Source organism: Xenopus laevis, chromosome 5S (genome assembly GCF_017654675.1).
Source record: "Xenopus laevis strain J_2021 chromosome 5S, Xenopus_laevis_v10.1, whole genome shotgun sequence".
Classification (NCBI taxonomy): domain Eukaryota; kingdom Metazoa; phylum Chordata; class Amphibia; order Anura; family Pipidae; genus Xenopus; species Xenopus laevis.
The window spans coordinates 3106204-3129733 of NC_054380.1; the positions used below are offsets into that span (position 1 = coordinate 3106204).

Genomic DNA, 23530 nt, shown 5'->3' on the forward strand with positions numbered 1-23530 from the left:
TATAGCTGTGCAAGGAGGGGAGTGTAGTTTTCTTTATACAGTGCAGCGTAGGAGGGAGGGAGATGTATGCCCAAATACCTAATACAACCCAGTTTCCATTTGTAATTGAAATTCAATTTAAGGGTTAGCACTTGGGGGAGGTTTATTGGAAGTAGTTCTGATTTGTCTTGGTTTGCTTTGCGGTTTGAGAGTCTGCTGTAAGTTTCTAGAAGGGCAAGATGGTTTGGGAGGGAAGTCATTGGTTGAGAGAGACGGACATCTTCGCCAAATATGGAAATGTTGTATTCTTTTTCCTTATAGAGTGGAGAAATTTTGAACTAAATTTTGAGGAACTCCTATCTACTCTATTGCACTTCGCCTGGTACGAGGTGGCGAAGGCAAATTTGGCTCAAGAGGTAACGTTCCTTAAAATCATCATCTTATTGAATTTGTGCTGTTGGGTCCCTTCGCCAGAGCAAAACTTCATCTGGCGATTGAGAATTAGCGCCAGCATCAGTATCTTTCGCTAGCGAAGTTGCGACTGCACCTGTTAGTAAATCGGCGAAGTACCGAAATGATGTCACACTGGTGAATTTTCACTTCTCCTTTTAGTAAATTTGCCCCTATGAGAGACAGCCATTGAAGAAGTATTTGTCTGGCTGCTTATATTCTGTTCACTACTAACCATGCAGTTGGAGTTGACACTTGACCTGTATTTCACCAGCCTAACTCATTAGGCTGGGAGCGGTATTCTGAATTTACTGGCAATGTACTTGCTGTTAAATTTGTAATGACTTGTCCTCCAACCCCGGCAGGCCTCTAATCCACCTCAAACCCCCTCCAACTCCAGATCCCTTCCTAATTCACCCAAACGGCACCTCTACCTGCTTAACTTACATTTTCTGTTCCAACCACAATCCAGATGGCATGACCCCACCCTGTTTGCATTATTGCCACATCCCCTTATGTCCCAAACTTGCCCCGTTACAGACCCCACCCCTGCAGGTAAAGTATTTGCAAAAAGATGGCAACCCTACAGGCAGCAGATGCCAGATGATCAACAGACCTGGAGGAGACCTCCCCTACATTTTTTCCAAAGTCACAACCAAAGTCCAGCAAGGCATAAAAAAATACTGCTTTAAACTGCAATTTATTTACACGTATTGCACAAGCCTGGGGTATAGTTCTGCCAACTCTGTACCACCATCTTCTGAAAGTTCTCAATGGTCTCTTGTGGTTGTCTATGGAAAATGCCCAGAGCTCACTGATTTCCCTGGGCAACTGTATGAGATTCGCCAGTGCCCAGTGCTTAGTGATTTCCTTGGGCATCTCTTTAAGGAACTGGCTTAAAACATTCCCATATTGGAGCTCTTGATATTTTTGTTATAGCCCTGGGAAAGATGACTTTTCTGTCACTGGTTCACTAGTTTATTAGATTTAGTCACTGTATGATTTTATGCCCTTTGGGCCTAAAACAACAACGAGCTTGTTTGTTGGCTTGGGACGTTGTAACAGATTAAAATGTATTTACGCTGCATTATTCAGGTCCTATTATCAGCCAGCAGATGGCAGTGACACACACGGGTATTGATACGGCACAATGACTGAATACTGAAGGGAAAGCTACAGATATCACTAACAATATCACAATATACAGTAGCGATGGACAAAGATACTCAATACCAATGCTTTATTTGGTGCAGGGTCATGTCATACGCAATAAAAAAGCTTTATTCACTCCTAAATAAAACCACTGGGCTAGTGTTTTGGTCCCTGTCTTGCGCCGATCTCAGGACCTGCTGATTTTGTTTTTTGGCCAAATTAAAAAGTCTATTTTTAATTCCCTGGGTGTGAAGAACATCCTTCAGTATTGTATGTAGGATACCTCTGCTGCAGGACATATCCAAGAAGTATAAATGAAGAGCAACCTTTAACCACTTGCATAAAATAAATAAACCCAATAGTCTGGTTTTGCTTCCAATAAGGATTAATTATATCTTAGTTGGGATCAAGTACAAGCGACTATTGTATTATTACTACAGAGAAAAAGAGAAATCGTTTTTTAAAATTTGGATTATTTAGATAGAATGCAGTTTATGGGAGACGACCATTACCTAACTCTGAGTTTTCTGGATAATGGGTTTCTGGATAAGGGATCCTATAACTGTACTTGATCCCAACTAAGATATAATTAATCTTTATTGGAAGCAAAACCAGCTTTTTGGGTTTATTTAATGTTTACATGATTTTTTAGTAGACTTAAGATCCGTTATTCGGAAAACCCCGGGTCCTGAGGATTTTGGATAACAGGTCCCATACCGGTAATAATAAAACAGTACCTGGTATTTAATTATACACAAGCTGCAAGGGTCCATATTGGTGGCAAAACAATAATATTGGGTTTTCTAAAATGTCAATGATTTTTAGCAGACGTAAGCGTCGGAGATCCAAGTTATGGAAAGATCCCTTATTTGGGAAACCCCAGATCCCAAGCATTCTGGATAATAGTTGTTATACTTATGTTGTTGTATAATTGCAATTCACCATATAAACGTAGAACAACAGTCTGGTGCTGTTTAAGCATTAAAGGGATCGTGTCATCGGAAAACATGCATGAAATAGTGCTACTCCAGCAGAATTCTGCACTGAAATCCATTTCTCAAAAGAGCATTCAGATTTTTTATATTCAATTTTGAAATCTGACATGGGGCTAGACATATTGTCAATTTCCCAGCTGCCCCTGGTCATGTGACTTGTGCCTGAACTTTAGGAGAGAAATGCTTTCTGGCAGGCTGCTGTTTTTCCTTCTCAATGTAACAATGTGTCTCAGTGAGACATGGATTTTACTATTGAGTGTTGTTCTTAGATCTACCAGGCAGCTGTTATCTTGTGTTAGGGAGCTGCTATCTGGTTACCTTCCGATTGTTCTGTTGTTTGGCTGCTGGGGGAAAAGGGAGGGGGGTGATATCAGTCCAACTTGCAGGTCAGCAGTAAAGAGTGACTGAAGTTTATCAGAGCACAAGTCACATGACTTGGGGCAGCTGAGAAACTTACAATATGTCTAGCCCCATGTCAGATTTCAAAATTGAATATAAAAAAAAATCTGTTTGCTCTTTTGAGAAATGGATTTCAGTGCAGAATTCTGCTGATTCATTTTGAAAAAAAAAATTTTTTTCCCATGACAGTATCCCTTTAAACACTGAGTGGTGTTTGTATTCGTTAGAAGCTGAACAATTGGGTTTATTTTTTCCGGGAGAATAAATGAATTCACTGCAGTATGCGCCTATTAGACCATTCCATTCTGACTAATGGAGTCATTAGCATGTGTTGAGATTAAAGTGAAGCAAAGGATATTTCTTTAACGGGCTAATATATTTTTTGACATTGAAATAATTTTGTAATTGAGGCAGATGACCCATCATTCTCTTTCCGTCTGTACATTTTATTCTCGTTACTCAGCTGAATAAAAAAAATTCACTGGTAAATGAATCACCTCGCAGCTCAGAAAATAAATTCTTTTTTTGCTGTAGCTTCGCACATACTGCATCATCCCTGTTATATTCCCATCAGAAATGTGCAGAATGGAACAAGAATTCTTCCAGCGAGTTTCATCTCAGCAAACGTCTTTCTGATTTGTTGTAAATGTAAATATTTTCTAATATCCATGGGGGGGTCATACGATGTGGCACAAGGAACTCTTGGATTTGAAGCAATGTCTGTACTTTTTACTTTGCTCTGAATAAATCTGACATAGTCATTGTGCCAAGTTTGCCAGTGGCAGGCATTAAAGGGAAACTGTCATGGTTTTTATGATGTAGTTTTTATGTCTAAATGACACTGTTTACACTGCAAATAATTCACTGTACAATATAAAATGTCATTCCTGAAGCAGCAAGTGTATTTAGTTGTAATATTGGTGTGTAGGTGCATCTCAGGTCATTTTGCCTGGTCATGTGATTTCAGAAAGAGCCAGCACTTTAGGATGGAACTGCTTTCTGGCAGCCTGTTGTTTCTCCTACTCAATGTAACTGAATGTGTCTCAGTGGGACCTGGATTTTACTATTGAGTGCTGTTCTTAGATCTACCAGGCAGCTGTTATCTTGTGTTAGGGAGCTGCTATCTGGTTACCTTCCCATTGTTCTGTTGTTAGGCTGCTGGGGGGTAATATCACTCCAACTTGCAGTACAGCAGTAAAGAGTGACTGAAGTTTATTAGAGCACAAGTCACATGACTGGGGGTAGCTGGGAAACTGACAAAATGTCTAGCACCATGTCAGATTTCAAAATGAAATATAAAATAATCTGTTTTCTCTTTTGAGAAATGGATTTCAGTGCAGAATTCTGCTGGAGCAGCACTATTAACTGATTCATTTTGATACAAAATATTTTTAGGGTATTTTTAGGGTGCTGGGGGGAAAGGGAGGGGATGATATCACTCCAACTTGCAGTACAGCAGTAAAGAGTGATTGAAGTTTATTCTGGTGCTATTTGCAAAAAGCATGGAAGTCAATGGGCGTCAAAATATCTTTGACGCCCATTGACTTCATGCTCGCGACAATTTTTTAGTAGACATTCGTGCACAGCGTAACACGGAAATTCACTGCGAATCTATGCCTGGCAAATGTATTCGCCCATCACTAATTATTAGGAACCTTTTTTTATTAGTGTTACTAATTTCCCTGATTTTATTCTTTCCTTTATTTTACATCACTCCCACATAGACCCTTGAAAAATATAACGTAGGATATAAAATTGGGTTTGACAGTAGTCATCTCACCAGTACTATCAAAGTTCTCTTCCCTTTCAATATTTCAATTTTTCTTCTTTTTTTTTGAAGTAGCTACAAGCTTAATATGGTTACAATTCTATATTTGGTAAAGCCTAACCCCAGGCGTGCGACTCCGAGACAGAAACGCTATATTGTGTTAACTGAGCTGTGTTGGATTGTGTTTGTGATTGCAATCTTGTATTTAGCCTTGCTTCTTATGGTATGAATGGGATTAGTTTGTTTGTACATACTTGCTCATTGAGATAATGCTCTTGAGTTCGATCCTTTATGCAGATAAAATGGATTAGTTTACCCAATGTTATTTCACTCTCCTGAGATTTTATGTAACATTTGTTTAGAAAATCAGAAATATGCTGGTTTCTACTTATCTTTTTTCCTGTTGGTTTAAGCAAAAAGCAGAGGTTGTCCCTAATATTTACAGCTCAGTATTAATGCCCCCTTGGAAGGACCCTCGCAATAAGCTTGACCTTAACACGTGAAATTGCTTTTGGCTTCGTAACAATCCATTTAGTTCATTCCATGACAAGTTTTATATGCAGTGCAACAGACCATAAAGAATATAAGTACACACACAATCAATTTTTGATTTAATAAAAATCTTGGAAGAATTAAAATTAAAAAAAAAGATCCGGACTCAGTCTGTGCTTTGTTAGTCCAAATATGTGCCAAGTAAAATCCATGAGAGTTGTGCACTAGTTGAGTTCTATTCATGGATGTGTGAGTGATCCTATGTCTTTACTGTCTACGATGGAGGGATAATCGTGCAAAATGCTCTAATAAAGATAGACCTTTTAATTATAATTAAGAAAGTCAACTATAGAGTGATTTCCTCAGTAGTGATGGGCGAATCTCTCCCATTTCGCCGAAAAACTCACGAATTTCCCGCCAAATTCAAAAAATTCACGAAAAATTGTGGAAACGGAAAGTTTTGTGAATTTCAGCCGTTTTCATGAAAAATTTGTGAAATTCTGACGTTTTCATGCAAAATCGAGCAATTCTAACCTTTTCACGAAAAAATCGAGCATTTCGAACGTTTTCCCGAAAAAATTTTGAAAATCGGAAATTGCCGCAGGCGAATTTTCACAGGCGAATTTTCAAGAGAGATTCGCAAATTTATTCGCCGGTGGCGAAACGTGGGAATTTGCCGTGAATTTGTGCCTGGCGAATTTATTCGCCCATCACTATTTCTCAACTTATTTACTAAAACCAGTTGAATGGATTTTTAGCCAATTTGCTGACATAGCGGTAATAACAAAAAGGAGAGGGAAAAATGCGGATCAGATGAGTTTTTTATTTTAAATTAAATGGGTATTTATTTTATTGAATAAATAGAATTTCTGAAGACCCGCTAGGTGATAATTTATGACCTTGGGAGGCGCAAGTCAGTGGTGTAAATGGTCACCAGGCCCCCCTGCAAAAAATCATCAGAGGGGCCCATTGTACACTATCTCACTAGCCCATTCTACACTATCTCACTAGCCTATTCTACACTATCTCACTAGCCCATTCTACACTATCTCACTAGCCCATTCTACACTATCTCACTAGCCTATTCTACACTATCTCACTAGCCCATTGTACACTATCTCACTAGCCCATTCTACACTATCTCACTAGCCTATTCTACACTATCTCACTAGCCCATTGTACACTATCTCAATAGCCCATTGTACACTATCTAACTAGCCCATTCTACACTATCTCACTAGCCCATTCTACACTATCTTACTAGCCTATTCTACACTATCTCACTAGCCCATTCTCCACTATCTCACTAGCCTATTCTACACTATCTCACTAGCCCATTGTACACTATCTCACTAGCCCATTCTACACTATCTCAGTAGCCCATTAGGGCAGGGGCACCTAGCGACTAATCGCCTCTTCTTCGGGGTGACAATCTCCCCAAACTGCCTTCCCCCTGCTGTCCGCCCGCTATAATAAGAAAACGCCAGCGCAATGGCACTTGCGGCGCTTTGATTTCCGAAGTTGCCTCACGAGGAAACTTCGGGCGACTTTGGAAATCGAAGGGCCGTGAGTGCATTTGCCGCAGGAGATTTTTCATTTTAGCAGGCGGGCGGCAAGGGGAAGGCAGTTTGGGGAAATTGTCGCCCCAAAGAAGACACTAAATCTCCCCAAATTTGCCTGTGTGCCCCTGCCCTAATACACTATCTCACTAGCTCATTGTACACTTGACTTGTGGATCCTCAATGCCTGGGCCACTTTCTTCTTCCCCAATAACTGATACCAATAAATCTGGATGGGCAAACAAAAGAGAGTTGGGAGCACTCACCGGCCCACGATGAATTACAGCTGTGCTACACGTGGAAGTACGCCCCCGAAGCGTTGTCTCGAACAGAAAATTATATCGTAGTCACGGAGCATCAAGCAGGTTAAAACATCCTTTTATTGAAAAATGATTAAAATATAACAAGAGAGCATAGAGAGCCCATCGGCTCTATGGCTTTGACGCGTTTCGTGGACAAACCACTTCCTCAAAAAGCTGCATTGTAACCGACAAGAGAAACATTTAAAACAACAGATACCACACCCCTTGTAAAAACATTAACCCCATCATGGTTGAATCCCATGATCGGTTCTCTAAAAGAGTAGGAAGTGTGTCTCGCTCAAATATATTGCATAAACTCGTACATCATGTATATCATATAGCAAAAATAATAATAATTGTGATAGTGAAAAATGAAAAATGAAATGTTTCAACTTCAAATTACAAATTATATGTTCACATGGCCAACGAGATGGAATATACATATATACTTATATCGTAATGTAATGTATAGTCAAGTGAATACTTGAAGTTACCAAAGAAAAATATTAATAATATTGTGCAACATTTAGTAAGGTATTATATGAAAATTAATAGAAAATTGATACAAAAATAATAAAGAATAATGAATTGATAAAAAAGAGAAAAAGGAAAAAATGAAAAAATGAAAAATGAAAAAATTGATAAGAAATGAGAACGTAAGCAGGGAAACAAAAAGCCTCAATTTCAGTAATCTCGTGTCTCGTACTTAATGTTTCAAAGAGTTTCTGCAGTAGCATCACTAGAAAGGAATACTCTTTTAAACGTCACTTCAATTGTTGTACTAAAGGCATTGTCTACCTAGGAACTTGTGCATGTGGGGCTCAATATGTGGGCAAAACCACACGCAGGGCCGGGGTTAGATTTTTGGAACATCTATCAGCTGTTAATAGAGGAGATAGAAAATCAGCGATCTCCAGACATGCCCTTGAGAGACATGATGGGGTATCGTATTTTACTTTTCAAGTCATTGACACCCCTAAAATTAACGTCAGAGGAGGCGATATGAACGAAGCCCTATCAAGGCTAGAAGCCTATTGGATCTTCGAATTAAAAACCCTCAATATGAGTGGAGGCCTTAACCAAGATTGGGAACTCACTTGTTATTACTGAAATTGAGGCTTTTTGTTTCCCTGCTTACGTTCTCATTTCTTATCAATTTTTTCATTTTTTATTTTTTCCTTTTTCTCTTTTTTATCAATTCATTATTCTTTATTATTTTTGTATCAATTTTCTATTCATTTTCATATAATACCTTACTAAATGTTGCACAATATTATTAATATTTTTCTTTGGTAACTTCAAGTATTCACTTGACTATACATTACATTACGATATAAGTATATATGTATATTCCATCTCGTTGGCCATGTGAACATATAATTTGTAATTTGAAGTTGAAACATTTCATTTTTCATTTTTCACTATCACAATTATTATTATTTTTGCTATATGATATACATGATGTACGAGTTTATGCAATATATTTGAGCGAGACACACTTCCTACTCTTTTAGAGAACCGATCATGGGATTCAACCATGATGGGGTTAATGTTTTTACAAGGGGTGTGGTATCTGTTGTTTTAAATGTTTCTCTTGTCGGTTACAATGCAGCTTTTTGAGGAAGTGGTTTGTCCACGAAACGCGTCAAAGCCATAGAGCCGATGGGCTCTCTATGCTCTCTTGTTATATTTTAATCATTTTTCAATAAAAGGATGTTTTAACCTGCTTGATGCTCCGTGACTACGATACAATAAATCTGGATGGAAAGGTTGCAGCTTTGTTTATTATTCATTTACTGTAAATAACAATCCCTTAAACAATAAAATGATAATGATATTCTTTAATAAATAAACAAATACATAAACCATTGTTGGCTGCATATAACCACATAAAATGTAACATCCTGCCTTAATTTCAAAACTTGAGGCTCGTTCCCAACACACCCACATACCGTGGCACCTAACCGGGCCTAGCCCCCCAAGGCCTATCTCTTAAATTTGAAATACCTCCTTCCATTTTCTTTTTCCCTTTTTTGGCTGTCCATAGTGCAGCCCATCATGCCCCCAGATTGCTGCAACTATATAACCATCACTGTCCCAACCATCCTTTTGTTCCCCGTAACTCCTGAGCAGGAGGGAGGCAGCTGTTTCCAGCCTTCAGGTAAAAAAATACTGCCCCTTTCTTTAGTCCCACTTTATTATACTCTCTGTTGCCCCTCCTCCCATTACCCTGGCTCAAAACTACAATCCCCATAATCTAACACCATCCCCGTAGGGCCCTATTTGTCCCCCAGTCATGTCCCCTCCACTTAACCCTTTGGTTTCATTTCAGGGGCCCCTATGTGTAGCCCCCTCAATAGCTATGTGCCTAGTGCAAGACCACTAAGTAGTCTAAGAGTCCTAAGACCGAGCTGTTTGGAGATAAACACCCCACTGTGTGTTATTCCAGGACCTGGAACCACTGCTTTAGCATGGGTGCAGACACATGGAGCGAATTTCAGTGCTGGAGCACCCATGTGTTTGCACCCAAGTTAATGCAGTAACCCTGGGTTCTGAAACAACACAGAGTGGAGCATTTCTTTGGCAGAAAAGAGCACAAAACCTAAATATCATAGCACTGACATAGGGAAAGTATCACGTTAGTAAAACATAATTCCAGAAAAAAAATCATATTCAATAAAAATCAGGCATACAGTTATCAATGTTACTACTGACTAATGAAACAAGACATTTGTTACACTAGGCTTGTTTTTGTTCCATGAAAACTATATCCCCATTTGTTTGTTTGCACATGAATCGTAGGAACCCAGGGGGGGACCATTCTTAAAATGGCAATTATCTATTAAGGACCACCCAATGGCACGTACTACTAAAAAAGTATATTTTCATAAAAATGGTTTATTTAGCTGAAGCAGGGTTTTACATATGAGCTGTTATGTAGTATATTTTTATAGAGACCTACATTGCTCAGGGGATAGTTTTCCTTGAAAATCTGGCCCAAGTGGCTGCTTTACTTTCCATATTTAATGGGTAAAAACATAAAATGCAGCCTGACTCAAGATGTTGGTAAGTTAATAGGGCTAAATTAAGTATGCTACCGCAGTTGCTTTGCTGCAGATGTCCCCTCAGTTACTTGTGTGCTAAACCCCGTTCATTAAAGGTATGTGCTCTTAGCACTTCTATACGGTTTGGCTTGGCGCTGCATGTCCTGTATGGGTCAATTTTTTGAAACCCATACCCGCAACCCGTACCAGCACCCCGCAATTTTACCCACATATTCCTGCTACCCGACCCGCAAAAGGCCAACTAACCTTCCGACCTGGGGGACACACAACCGGAAGTGAACTCACAATTGACTGGAAGTGACTCCGGTCTCTCTGGTGCTGAATCTTTCCAAAAAATCTAAAAACTGGAAGAACCACGAAATTGGGAGGGATCAAGCTTGCACCTTTTTGGGGTACCCAGTCGGTTATTTGTGGACTGCTGCATGGCCAAGGAATCGGGGACTTTTGGCCTAAAACCCGACTTTGCGGGTACCCGACCCGACGCAGGACTCTACATGGTATTCCTTATTTGGAAAACTGGGCAGACTGTCTTGACCTGGGCACCCCTTTTGAAAACTGGGCTGTCCGGGTCATAGCCAGATGGGTGGCAACACTATCTCCATCTTTCATATGTTTCTACATAACTACATATACAGCATTCCAAACTTAACTTTTATAATAGTTATATTTTTCCTTTTATTATAGTTTAACTTTAATCTGAATGAATGTATTGAGTTCTAGACATCTGTATCCCTTCATAGCGACGCAGAATGCTGTGATCAGTCTAGGAAAGCTGTCATTACTGTAAATCCTGTCAAACAGTGGCTACAAGTGCACTCTATTTGGAAAGCCTGAAATTTATGCCTGAGCAAACATTTCTTTAGTTTCAAGGCTGCAAAAAAATAACAGGTGTCAGAAAATATGTGTCTCCTCCTGCGAGAAATACTTGTTCATTGTTTTCCTTTTCTGTATTTTCACAAAACAATTTTTTTTGTAGGTGCGTGTGAAACCCTGTTTTTATCAAGGTCCTGGAGGACACTCATTCATGCCTTTAGAAAAAGAAAAATGTCATTGGTTACACAGCGGGGACTGATTTTCCCTTTTACCAGATAAATCTGCTTTCAGATATTGCTGACACTTCTCCAGAGGAGAGTACAGAAAGGTAAAGGAACGTATTCCAAATGATATCTCTTCATATTTTTGTACATAGTTTCCTAGCAGAGTAAGCCCTAGATTATGGGGGTTATTTATTAAAGTCCAAATCCCATAAATTCGAAAAATTCAAGTTTTTTTTACTATAAAATCCAAATTTTTAGTGGAAAAAAACCCTAGAATTTTTCGGAATTGACTAAACCCCAAGGGTGTTAAAAGTCCGAATAAAAAAGTACTCCAGCTCAGACCTGCCGAGTTCATGTAGAAATTATTGGCAGAAGTCCTGAAGATATCCTGATCTGTGCTGGGTTTTGTGCAATAATCTGAAGAGTTTGTGGTTTTTGGGCAAAAATCCAAAAAATCAATATGATTCAAATTTTTTCACAGTTTTATGGAGTTTTTTCCCGAACAGGAAATTTTCGGAAAAATGTATTGATAAATTTTCGGAAAAATGTATTGATAAATCTATTTTACCTGAAATTATCAGACATTTTCAGATTTTTATAAATAATCCCCTAAATGTGTAAAAAGTTGCTACAAAGAGAGGGGTTTGGTTATGGGGCAGAGAAAGATCTGTCCATTTGGACACTAATTTAAGGACAGTATACCCCCTTGGGCTTATACCTTTTGTCTATTGTTTTAATCACAAAAATCTATGGGTTTTCTTGTTTCTTGAGCTAAACAGGGCAAACTTGTTATCAGAACTACTCCATGTTTGATCCTTGTAATGCAGGGTTCTTCAACCTTTTTCTACATGTGACCCACATTCAAATGTAAAAAAAGTTGAAGAGCAACATAAGCATGCAAAAAGTCCCATGGGGTGCCATATAGTTGTACAGTATAAATGGGCTTTATCCAACTAAAGCTTGCCTTCAAACAAGAAATTCAAAAACAAACACCAACATGTTCACGAGTCACTAGTTGGGGATCACTGCAGTAATGTAATAATTAGAGTACCAGTTATCAGAAAATCCCCCATCATAAATGATTGCTTCTAACAAACCAGTCACATCATAGGGGGACTGTATTGTGATCTAATCTAATCTATTTCACAGGGACCAAACATGGAGTAGGTTCATTTTCCCTGTTTGCCTTTTTTATTCAAGAAATATAGATTTGTTGTGATTAAAACAATAGGCAAAAAGTATTTTCAGCTTAAACCCTAATAATTCAATACTAATATACAATGGGGTAAATGGTCAGTTGAATGGCTCAAGTTGAAATGCCAAAAATGGTTGGGTATGAATGATGCATGGATCACATGACTGGCATCATAGGGCATTAATTTGGGGACTGCAATATACAATGTATGAAGAATAGAGCATACAGTCTACACTTGATGAAGGGGCTTGACCCCGAAACGTTTGCTGAGATTTCACCGAAATAAAAATGTCAACAGTTTGAATTGATGCAGGAGCATTGAAGTGAGTGTGCCATTTGTTTCTATTTTTGTACCATTTGATGAAAGCTCTTTTTTGGCAGCAGAGCTAACATTTGAGCACCTCTTATTGATTTACCCACATATAAGAAGTATAAAAGTTCTAGCAGAAGAAAGTTGTGATACTTTGTACATACAGTCTACAAGTATAAATATTTTCTGAATCAAAATAGAATGGTTTGAAAGTAATTCATAACCATTATACAGTTTTTTTTCTGTCTTTTTCATCAATGAATGATCTGAAAGCTATTCAAACATATTTCTGAAATGCAGTTGTGTTTATTTTACATTTCAAATGAATACAAACCTTAAAAAAGTGTGTATTGTTGAGTTATAAGTAATAATAATAATAATAATAATGGCCAATGTTATTATTTTGTGTTGTTGAGGGCTTCATTTTCTACATTTTAAAAAATTAGAAAACCTTTAAGAATATGAAAGTAGCTCATCATGGGGGTCATTTATAAACATTGGGCAAATTGGCACCTGGGCAGTAATCCATGGCAACCAATCAGATCTTTACTTTCATTGTTCTACTTGCAGCTGGCTGAAAAAAAAGCTAATCACTGATTGGTTGCTTTGGGTTTCTGCCCAGGTGCAAATTTGCCAGTGTTTATAAATGAGCTCTACTGACTTCTAAGCGAATAGCGTTTAATGTTAAAAAACATCACTTTTGAAAAGTGTGTTTAATAATAATAATAATAATAATTAAATCATCAATCTTTGCCTTAATGGTATGTGAATATATTTTGATCGGGACATTATAATAATAGTGCACTTTTATCATTTCAGGAAACGTAGGTTGAAAGTTTGCGTTTCGCTGTACTTTGTCTTACGTTATTTTTCCAGAACTCTGGTCTTGTGGATAAATAATGTGCCTGCTTTGGAGTTACCTTTGTCTAAAGTAAAGTGCTATTACTTTGGGTCATGAGCTTCAAGGCTCTTACGACTAGTGATGGGCGAATTTGCGCCGTTTCGCTTCGCCGAAAAATTCGCGAATTTTGCGCGAAATTCGCGAAACGGCGAAAAATTCGCGAAACGGCGCCGGCGTCTCGTTTTTGACGCCGGCGTCCGTTTTTGACGCCGGCACCCGTTTTTTCGACGCCGGCGCCCGTTTTTGGCGCCGGCGTCCGTTGGCGCTGGCGAATTTTTAGCGCGAATTTTCGCGGGCGTTTCGCGAATTTATTCGCTCGGCGCGAATCGCGCAAATTCGCCGCGAATTTGCGCCTGGCGAATAAATTCGCCCATCACTACTTACGACAGAGCTTATGTGGTTTGGCAGCTCACTGATGGCAGGTGAAGGTTCTGTCAATGTCTTTTTAATTTGCTTTTGCTCTTTACAAATTACAAATTACAAAAATCCTAAATTATGGCCTTAACCTTCACCTGCAACTGATTGTTACATGTCTTTCTAATAGAGCTGCATTTTGTATCCAGGCCCGGCAGGGATGTTTGCAAGGAAGTTATTGGATAGTCTTTCAAGTTAAAGAGATACTGATACAATTTCAGTTGGTCTTTTTAAATTAGAATTTCGACCCTTGATAAATATGCCCCTTAAATTGCAGGAAATTGTTATCTTTACGCCATGTTGTCAGTAAAATAAGAGACTGCCAGGAAAAACCCCCTCATAATCTGTAATGTATAATTTAATGAATTTTGTTGAGATTGTTTTATTATTTTTAAAGACGTAACCGCATTTTCTATTTTTATATGGGAATATTTTTAGTGCTTCCTTCTAGCCATAGTAATTTCTCTTGCATAAAATTAAACATGATTTGAATTATTATTAATACTCTTGGCAGCCGGCAGATATAATAAATGATAAATGGATGTTGTAATCATTTATGGTAATAAACATTTGAATATTCATTTTTTGTCATAATGCACAATTATAATATATGGATAAGTACATTCCTGTTCATCAAGTGACAAAACAACAAATATAGAACACTCACAGTTCTTGAAGAAAGTGCATAAAAAATTACATTCAACGGTTTACTCACTTACTTGTTTCTACCAGGTATGGGACCTGTTATACAGAATGCTTGGGACCTGGGGTTCTCCGCATAAGGGGGTCTATCCATAATTTGGGTCTTCCCAATTTAAATCTATTGATCCAAACTGATATATAATCCTTATTGGAAGCAGAACCAGCCTATGGGGTTTATCTAGGGGCAGATTTATCAAGGGTCGACTTTCGAATTTGAAAAATGTCGAAATTCGAATTAAAAAAGACCAACTGAAATTTATTAAAAAAATTTTTTTCTTTTTTGTATGTTAAATCGCTCCGAATTCGAATCGTACAAATTGAAGTTTTTCCAAAAAAAAAAAAAAAACAATTGACTCCAAATAGGTTCTAGGAGGTCCCTCATTGGCTAGAACAGCAATTTGGCAGGTTTTAGATGGCGAATGGTCGGAGTCTAATTTTTAAAGAGACAGTACATGATAAATTTCGATATTCGAATTTCCGAATTTTGGATAGCATTTGGACTATTCCCTAGTCAAAGTACACAAAAATTAGCTCAATAGTCAATTTTTTTTTAATTTTAAATCTGCCCCTTAATGTTTACATGATTTTCTAGCAGACTTCAAGGTATAAAGATCTTTTATCCAGAAAACTCCAGGTCCCTATCATTCTGGATAACAGATCCCATACCTGTACTTTTTTTGTTTTTAACATGAGCTTATATTTATATTTGTGTCTCTCAGTGAATGTCATAGTTTATTATTGATCTTTTCCTAGAAAGCCTTTATTGTACGTTGGATCCAGTAATGGCAAAAATGAAATTCGATAGCAAAATGCGTTTTCCTTTTCGTCTCTTTTGTGCAGGGAGGAGAGCACTCGAGTCGTCTTTCTTATCTCGAATCTTGTTTAAGGCTTCCTCCTGTGGTCTGTAATGAGCTTTTCACATTGCCATTACCAGCAATACTTTTATATTTGAAGATGAAAGATCTGGTCTTATTCAGTGAGCTTTTATGGGTTTTCCCTCATTCAATGAAAGGTTATTGGAAAATATTAGGCTGTAGTGATGGGCGAATTTGGGGCGTTTCACTGCAAAATTTGCAAAAAGGCACCGGTGTCTGGTTTTTGATGCCGACATCCGTTTTTGGTGCTGGCGAAAAATGCGCAAGCGACCAAAAAACGGTCGCTGACGTCCATTTTTGTAAGCCGGCGAACTTGCCAGCAGAAAATCGCCGGAATTCGCTGCAAATTTGCGCCTGGCGAATAAATTCGCCCACCACTAAATATTTGTATCTTCCCTGTAATTCTTATATTGCCAGAACGTGTGTATTGATTTGTGTACAGTAAGGATATAACATTCATAAACACAAACACATTTTCATTAAGTTTCCAAACTCTGCACTTCTATTCCTGGCAGGTTCTTAGCTGTATTCTTCCTTTCTGCTCTTGTGACCTTTTCTTTTTCACCAGCCTGTCCTCTGCGTATATATATGTAAACTGTATATATAAAAGCAAGATTAATGGACAATAAATGTATTGTGAGTTTGACAGCATGGCCATATTTCCCTGCACTCCCGGTGACAAATTACTTGGAAAAACACTAGTTGTGAAACATATATAGTTGTTTTTACTCCACTGAATCCTATTTAGTACACACCTATTGTGATGGGCGAATTTGTCCCATTTTGCTTTGCCACAAATGGGTTTCCGTTTATCGTCGCCGGCGTTGTTTCCATCACCGGTGTCAAAACGTCGAATTTTCGCAACAAATTCGTGGCAAAAAGCGAATAAATTCGCCATCACTACATACCTTCTTTCCAAATATTAGTTCTCTGTAGCAACACCAAGGAGCATATTTATAATGGGTCGGATTTCGAGTGTATGGGAGTTTTTAAAAACTTCCATAAACTTGAAATTCCAAAAAAATAACCAATTGAAATGTACTAAAAAATTCGAATTTTTTTTAAATTCGGGTGGATAGAATCGACCCGCAAACTCAAATCGAATTCGAGTTTTTTTTAAAAGCAATCCATCAAACGACTCCAAATTGATTGTAGGAGGTCCCCCATAGGCTAAAACACAAATTTGGCAGATTTTAGATGGTGAATAGCCGAATTCGAATTCATAAAGTGACAGTACAATTCCAATTTAGAACTCGAATCAAATTTGAATTGAATTCAATTCGAGTTAAAAAAGAAAAAATGAAAAAAAAAATATTTGTACATTTTTTTTTCAAAAGTCCACCAAATTTTTCCAAATGTAGGAGGTCCCTCATAGGCTAAAATACCAATTCAGTAGGTTTTGGATGGCGAATAGTTCAATTCTAATTCTTAGACAGTACATGATAAATTTAGAAATTCGAATTTTGAATTTTTTTTAAACTCAAATCAAATTTGGACTATTCGATGAATTACACTAAAATAAACTCAACATTCAAATTTTAAATTCAATTCTCAACTCGACCCTTGATATATCTTTGCTTTCTCCAAGGTCTAAAAATGGACACTCCTGGAATTTTTTAGACCATATTCATTACTAGGGATGCAACAAATCCACTATTTGGAATTCGGCCAAATGCCTGAATCTTTCGTGAAAGATTTGGCTGAATACTGAACCGAATCCTAATTTGCATATGCAAATTAGGGTTAGGAAGGCGAAAAAGTGGGAATCATTTTTTTACTTCCTTATTTTGTGACGAAAAGTCAAGTGATGTCCCTTCCCGCCCCAATTAGAATATGCAAATTAGGATTCGGTTTGGCCAGACACAAGGATTTGGCTGAATCCAAATCTTGGGAAAAAGGCAGAATCCTGGCCAAATCCAAAACTGAATCCTGGATTTGGTGCATCCCGAATTTATTACCCATAATTTATAAACATTTGTACACTTTATTTAATCATCTTTGCTTGGGTTCTTCTGACCCACATGGATGAGCCAATGCAATCCCTCTCTATCTTGCCCTCAGTGGGGGGGGGGCAAGGGATGACGGCAGCATTGCTTTTGCAGAGAGTAGAATTGCCCTTTCTATACCAAGGGAGAGATTTATCAAGGGGCGAATGGGAAAATTCAAATTAAAATGCCATCAAAAACCTGCCGAAATTGCTATTTTAGCCTATGGGGGATCTCCTAGAACCCATTTGAAGTCAATTGGTGGGCTTTGAAAAATCTAAGTTTTTTTTTTTTAGAAAAAAATTCAAATCAAATTCGATGTTACTTCGATTCGTACGATTCCCAAACAAAATACTTCAATTTTTTTTAATAAATTTCAGTAAATTTCAGCTGGTTTTTTTTAATTCAAAATTTGACCCTTGATAAATCTGCCCCTAAAAAAATGTTTCAAGTAAAAAAAAAACACATAAATTCCCATGCATAAGTTGGATGTATACACACAAATAATTGTTTCCTTATGAATCAAAATATCAATTGAAGCAGGTTTCTAATATACATTTTCACAAATATGCAGTGGTTTAAAAGTTATTTATAACTAGTGATGGGCAAATTTATTCGCCAGGCGCGAATTCGCAGCGAATTTGCGCGATTCGGCACCAAAATATCAATTGAAGCAGGTTTCTAATATACATTTTCACAAATTTGAGAAACGCCCGCGAAAATTCGCCCGAAAAAATTCGCCGGCGTCAAAAAATTTTTTCGCCGTGTCGGAAAAAAAACGACGCCAGCGGCAGAAACAGCCACCGGCGTCAAGAACGAGACGCCAGCGCCGTTTTGCGAATTTCGTGCGAAATTCGTGAATTTTCCCGCAAAGCGAAACGACGCAAATTCGCCCATCACTATTTATAACTGTGATACTTAAAGCAGAATCACTCTTTCTAGCCTGTTCCCTGACATGAAAAAGAGTGCAGTCTGACTTCTGATACAAGTATGGGATCCCTTATATGGAAACCTGTTATTCAAACAGAAATTAAAGAATGCTATCTGCCATACAATCCAGTTTAAGCAAATTTGGAAAAAAACACTTCCTTTTTCTCTGTAATAAAACAAACCAGTACCTTGTGATCCAAACTCAGCTGCATAAACAATCCTTTTGGGTTTAAGGATTTTTATCAGACTTAAAGGGGAACTAAACCCTATTTCTAACTGGGACTATGGAGGGTAGGGGTTTTTATTAGAAAGGGGCTTTAGTTCTCTTTTAAGGTATGGAGATCTAAATTACAGAAAGATCCCTTATTTGCAAAAATTCAGGTGACAAGTATTCCGGGTAAGAAATACCATATCTTATACTTTGATTCAAAAGACAGAACCAGCAGTGCATAAATGGGTAGAAAATGTTGCTGTGCAAGATGTTAGGTCAAACTATTTGTAATTATATACCCTTTAATTAGATAAGGTGACAAAGTCCTTAGAATTTTCCAGTTTGAAATAAACAAGCTGGAAAACATTATTTCCTTTAGTTTTAAAATGTGTTTCTCTAGGCTTATTGTACATATGTATGTGGTTAATTACAACACTCAATTTGTCACAAAACAGTTGAAATTATGAGATGTTTGGCTTATCAGTTCATGTTTGTATGGAGCCTTGGGAAACAATTATTATTATATTTTCTGGCACAGTTTGCTATTTCTTTCCCTCTTTGTTCTGTTTCCTTGTGTATTTCATTCTGGGCTGGAAAAAATGCAGCTGGATGCCGTTTACATCATCTTCTATGGGGCTTGAAGCAATTTGGTGGTGGGGGTTATCTTAAGGCCAATTAGGGGAAGGGTTTGCTTGATTGCTCTTTGATGTAAGTTTGAAGGTCAATAAAGTTGAGATATGAAATTATTGGCTGACCTAGATATTGTGGGAACTGAATGCTTGATACATCACGCGTTTTGAGCTAAAGAGGGCCCGGACCAAAGTCATGGCCTCCAATGGGAGGCCAAAATTAGAATAATTATCTTAAAATCGATTCTATGGGAGATGGCCTTCCTTAAATTTGGAGGCTCGTGGATTGCAGGTTTCTGCATAAAGGATCCAATAGCTGTACTAGAAACTGATTTCTGGTCTTATTTGGCTGCAGCTACAACAGTGACTGAAAATTAACGACTGTTGGCCTCTAGGATTATTCATCATTACCATCAGTGGTTGGCATCATTAGTTCAGTGCATATATGAGAATGGCAGGAGTACTTCAGATTTTAATGGAAGTAAAAAAAAAGGCAAATATAATTTTTTCCCCCCAGTCATTTTCTTCGGACAGTAAAAATGCATCTGAAAAGGCAAGATTTGCACAAAGGAAACGTGTTCCCCCGGGGCTGGATATTAGATGAAAGGCTTGAGATTTGGGGGCATATTTATCAAGGGTCGAATTTAGAGTTTATGGGAGTTTATAAAAACTCACATACTCCCATAAAATCAAAATCAAAAAAAAACACCATTTGAAATTTATTTAAAAATTTAAAAATGAAAATTGTATTTAAAAAATATTTTTTTTAAAAAAAATTGTGTGAAAATCGTAATCCGGAAGGCAAAGGTAGGAAATGAGGAGTGCATTGCGCCAGAGGCTACGACTAACCCCACAAATTTTTTAAGTATATTAATAATAAAAAGATGTGGGTTGAGAGTGTTGCTTCTTTAAATAATAGTACCAGTATGGTTGTAACAGATACAGAAAAAGCAAATCACTGCAAATCAGTGCTAAATGAGTTTTCTCTTCAGTGTTCCCAGACTCACTTCATAGCTGCACTGTTGGCTTAGCTCAATCTAGTCAGTGGCTGACTCGGATTATGGTTCATAAAGCTTTAATAAAAATTTATGTGAGGCACCAGGGCCTGATGGTATACTCCCCCGAGTTCTAAAAGAGCTTAGATCAGTTTCTGATTTTCTCAGATTGCTTTCATCGGGTATGGTACTTATGGATTGGAAGAAAGCTGGTTTACTTTGATTAAAAAGTTGATTGGAGAGGGAAAAACATAAAACGAAGTGCATAAAATGATAGGCTGCTCATCTAAAATGATCTCAAATGCTTTAAAATGGCAACCAAAACCTGAAAGACATAGAAGAAAACAGAATACAACCATTCGAATGGATAGACTTGGCCAATGATCAGCTCCAGGAAGATCAAAGAAGGTCTAAAGTTACCTGCGAGTACTGTTACAATTAGAAGACACCTATGTGAAGCCAAGCTATCGGCAAGAAGCCCCATTGTTGAAAAAAAGATTTGCTAAAGAGGTTAGTTGGCCAAAGAACACATTGACTGGCCTAAAGAGACACAACATTTTGTGAACTGATGAAACCAAGATTGTTCTTTTTGGGTCTAGGGGCCCCAGACAGTTTGCAGATGACCCCCAAACACTGAATTCAAGTCACAGTACACTGTGCAGTCGGTGATACAAGCATCACAATATGGAGATGTTTCTCATACTTTGGTGTTGGGCCTATGTAACGGCTGCAGTGGATCATGTCGACAAAGCAAGAGTTAACAGCACGTTGGCAAGGCAGGAGTTAACCGTGCCGCCCAGTGCAGCCTATCTGCATTGGATGCAGGTAATATAAACCCCTGGATCCCGCATGCTGCTGCCAGTTCAATGTGATTCGAGCATGTTCAGTTGCCTTAGAGTAAACGCTACCCGTAAAAAGATTCTTGCAGCAAAAAACACTATCTGTGAACCATGTCAGAGATCCAAGCCTTGTTAATTAATTGTTGGCCCCCAGCCACAGGGATTTGTACAATGTTGCAATGCCTCATAACATCATATTTATTGCATGCCAGGAATTATGGATCAGTTTCAAAACTTCAAAATACTTGAAGAGGTCATGTTGACTTAAGCCAAAGAGGAAAAGCCCTTGAAATGGGAGTTTCAACAAGACAACAAGCCCAAACACACCAGTAATGAGCAACATCTTGGTTCCAGAGCAACAAGATTGACGTTATGGAGTGACCAGCCCAATCCTCGGACCTTAATCCAGTAGAAAACTTGTGAGGTGACATCAAAAATGCTGTTTGTGAGGCAAAAGTAAGAAATGCAGAAGAATTGTGGAATGTAACAGGTTGTTGGAAGTTGGTGGACTCCATGCAACACAGATGTGCAGCACAGAAACACTGATTATACAATGAAATATTAGTTCAATTATTCAAAAGAAAGCAAAATCTTGAAATATATTTCAGTTTATACAGTGAATGTTGAATGCAGACACTGCTAACAGCCTAATATCCCCTTTTCTTCACTTTGTAAAGGAATAACACAAATTTGATAAATGTTTCTAAATGTTTTGATTTGGAATAGAATGTGCAGTGTTCCCAACTCATTTGTGTGTAAGAAAATAAGGATTTTGAGCTTTATTCATTTATTTAAAAATAATTCTATTATTCTGAACACAACTGTAGCTCTGAGAAAACAAATCACAATTACCTTTGTGAATAGCATCAATGTGAGCTTTGTGCATTGCACTTTTTTGGCATTTTATGTCGGGGGAAAGTTTCAAAGAGAAATCACTCTGTGCATCATGATAACAAAAGAAGACCTTGAATGCTTTGGATATGTCTGTCATATTTTTTCTTCGTGGTTAATACTCCACTGAAGTTGTTTGAAACATAAAGTATTCTTGAAACTGATTGAAACTGACTTTTTAGTGCCCTTTGCCCCTTTTTTGTAAATGATGGTTAGCATTCTTCCTGCCAGGGAAAATAAAATATATAAACTTCCTCTACTGCTGAGAGGACTGTTCTCTCCAGCAAATTAAGGGTGTTATTTACTAAAGTCTGGATTTCTCTGGTCGGAGTTTTAAAGGGGAAACCACCATTTTTCTTTGGAAAAACAAAACTTTGAGATTTATTATACCCAAGGCTACTAAAAGTCCAAATTCGAAAATACTCCATCTCAAACCTGCTGAGGTCATGTAAAAGTCAATCGCAGATTGGAAGATATCATGATCTGTGCTGGGTTTCGTACCACAATCTGTACATTTTTGTGTGGTTTTCAGGTGATAATTATGAAAAAACTGCACATTTTTAATTTTTGTTAACAATTATAGCGAGTCTTTTCTCACACTGAATTTTTCAAATTATTTTATTGACAAACAAAGTAAAATTGTGGATGGGAGTTTGCTTGAAGTTGTTTTAATAAAATAATGAGCAAAATTTTTTGTAAATAAGCCCCCTAATTACCGGCTTCTGAAAGAACAATTTTAATATGGCACAAATTGTGGGGGAAAATTGCCAATGGCAAAAAAAACACAACTGGGGAGAACACTGCGCCATGATATTTCCATTAAACAACAGTATCAGTTCAAAGATATAACTTTGTTCACAGCTTTTTCACAGCTAATATATTAATTCACTCAATGTTATTTTTGTATTTAAATGCCAGCTTTTATTGTAAGTTTATATGGATGACTTAAAAATCTGACATATCAAGTACAAAGGGCTTTGTAAGAGCCACTTTACAAAAGATAATTTCCATACTGACAATTATGGTTTAACAGATACATTTTTCAAAGATTAATTTCTAAAATGAAATAGGTCTTCAGGGAAAAGGACACAGGTGCTCTTACAAATTCTTGTTTCTTAGAAAAACCCAAAGGCTGTTTATATAGAATTCATGACAAAAGATGGAACATGAAGCCCACACTGCTGTTCCTGCATGTATACATGAAACGTAAATTATTCCCAGAAGTGCCTCGATATCAGTCATGCCACAGAAAGCAATGAATCCACTTTCATACAATTAGAACATAAATAAAAACATGACTATCAATGTTTTAAGTATCTAACGTACTAGGGGCGGGAAACGACTTAGCAGAACCTTATGGATCTTTTCTGTCAAAAGATTAGTGACGCACAATGAAAATTGGCTAAAAGCATCTTGTGTGCAGTCTATGGAAAGTGTGAGTAGGAAATAATAGGC

General features: G+C 37.6%; 1 long non-coding RNA gene across 1 annotated transcript in view; it reads left to right on the forward strand.

Moving 5' to 3' along the window:
- The window catches only part of LOC121394149, a 31135-nt gene extending 19832 nt beyond the window's left edge, over nt 1-11303 (forward strand). Inside the window, exon 2 of the long non-coding RNA XR_005961515.1 lies at nt 11138-11303. This is a non-coding gene — a long non-coding RNA (uncharacterized LOC121394149). The remainder of the gene's footprint in view (nt 1-11137) is intronic.
- Nucleotides 11304-23530: the final 12227 nt, after the last annotated feature.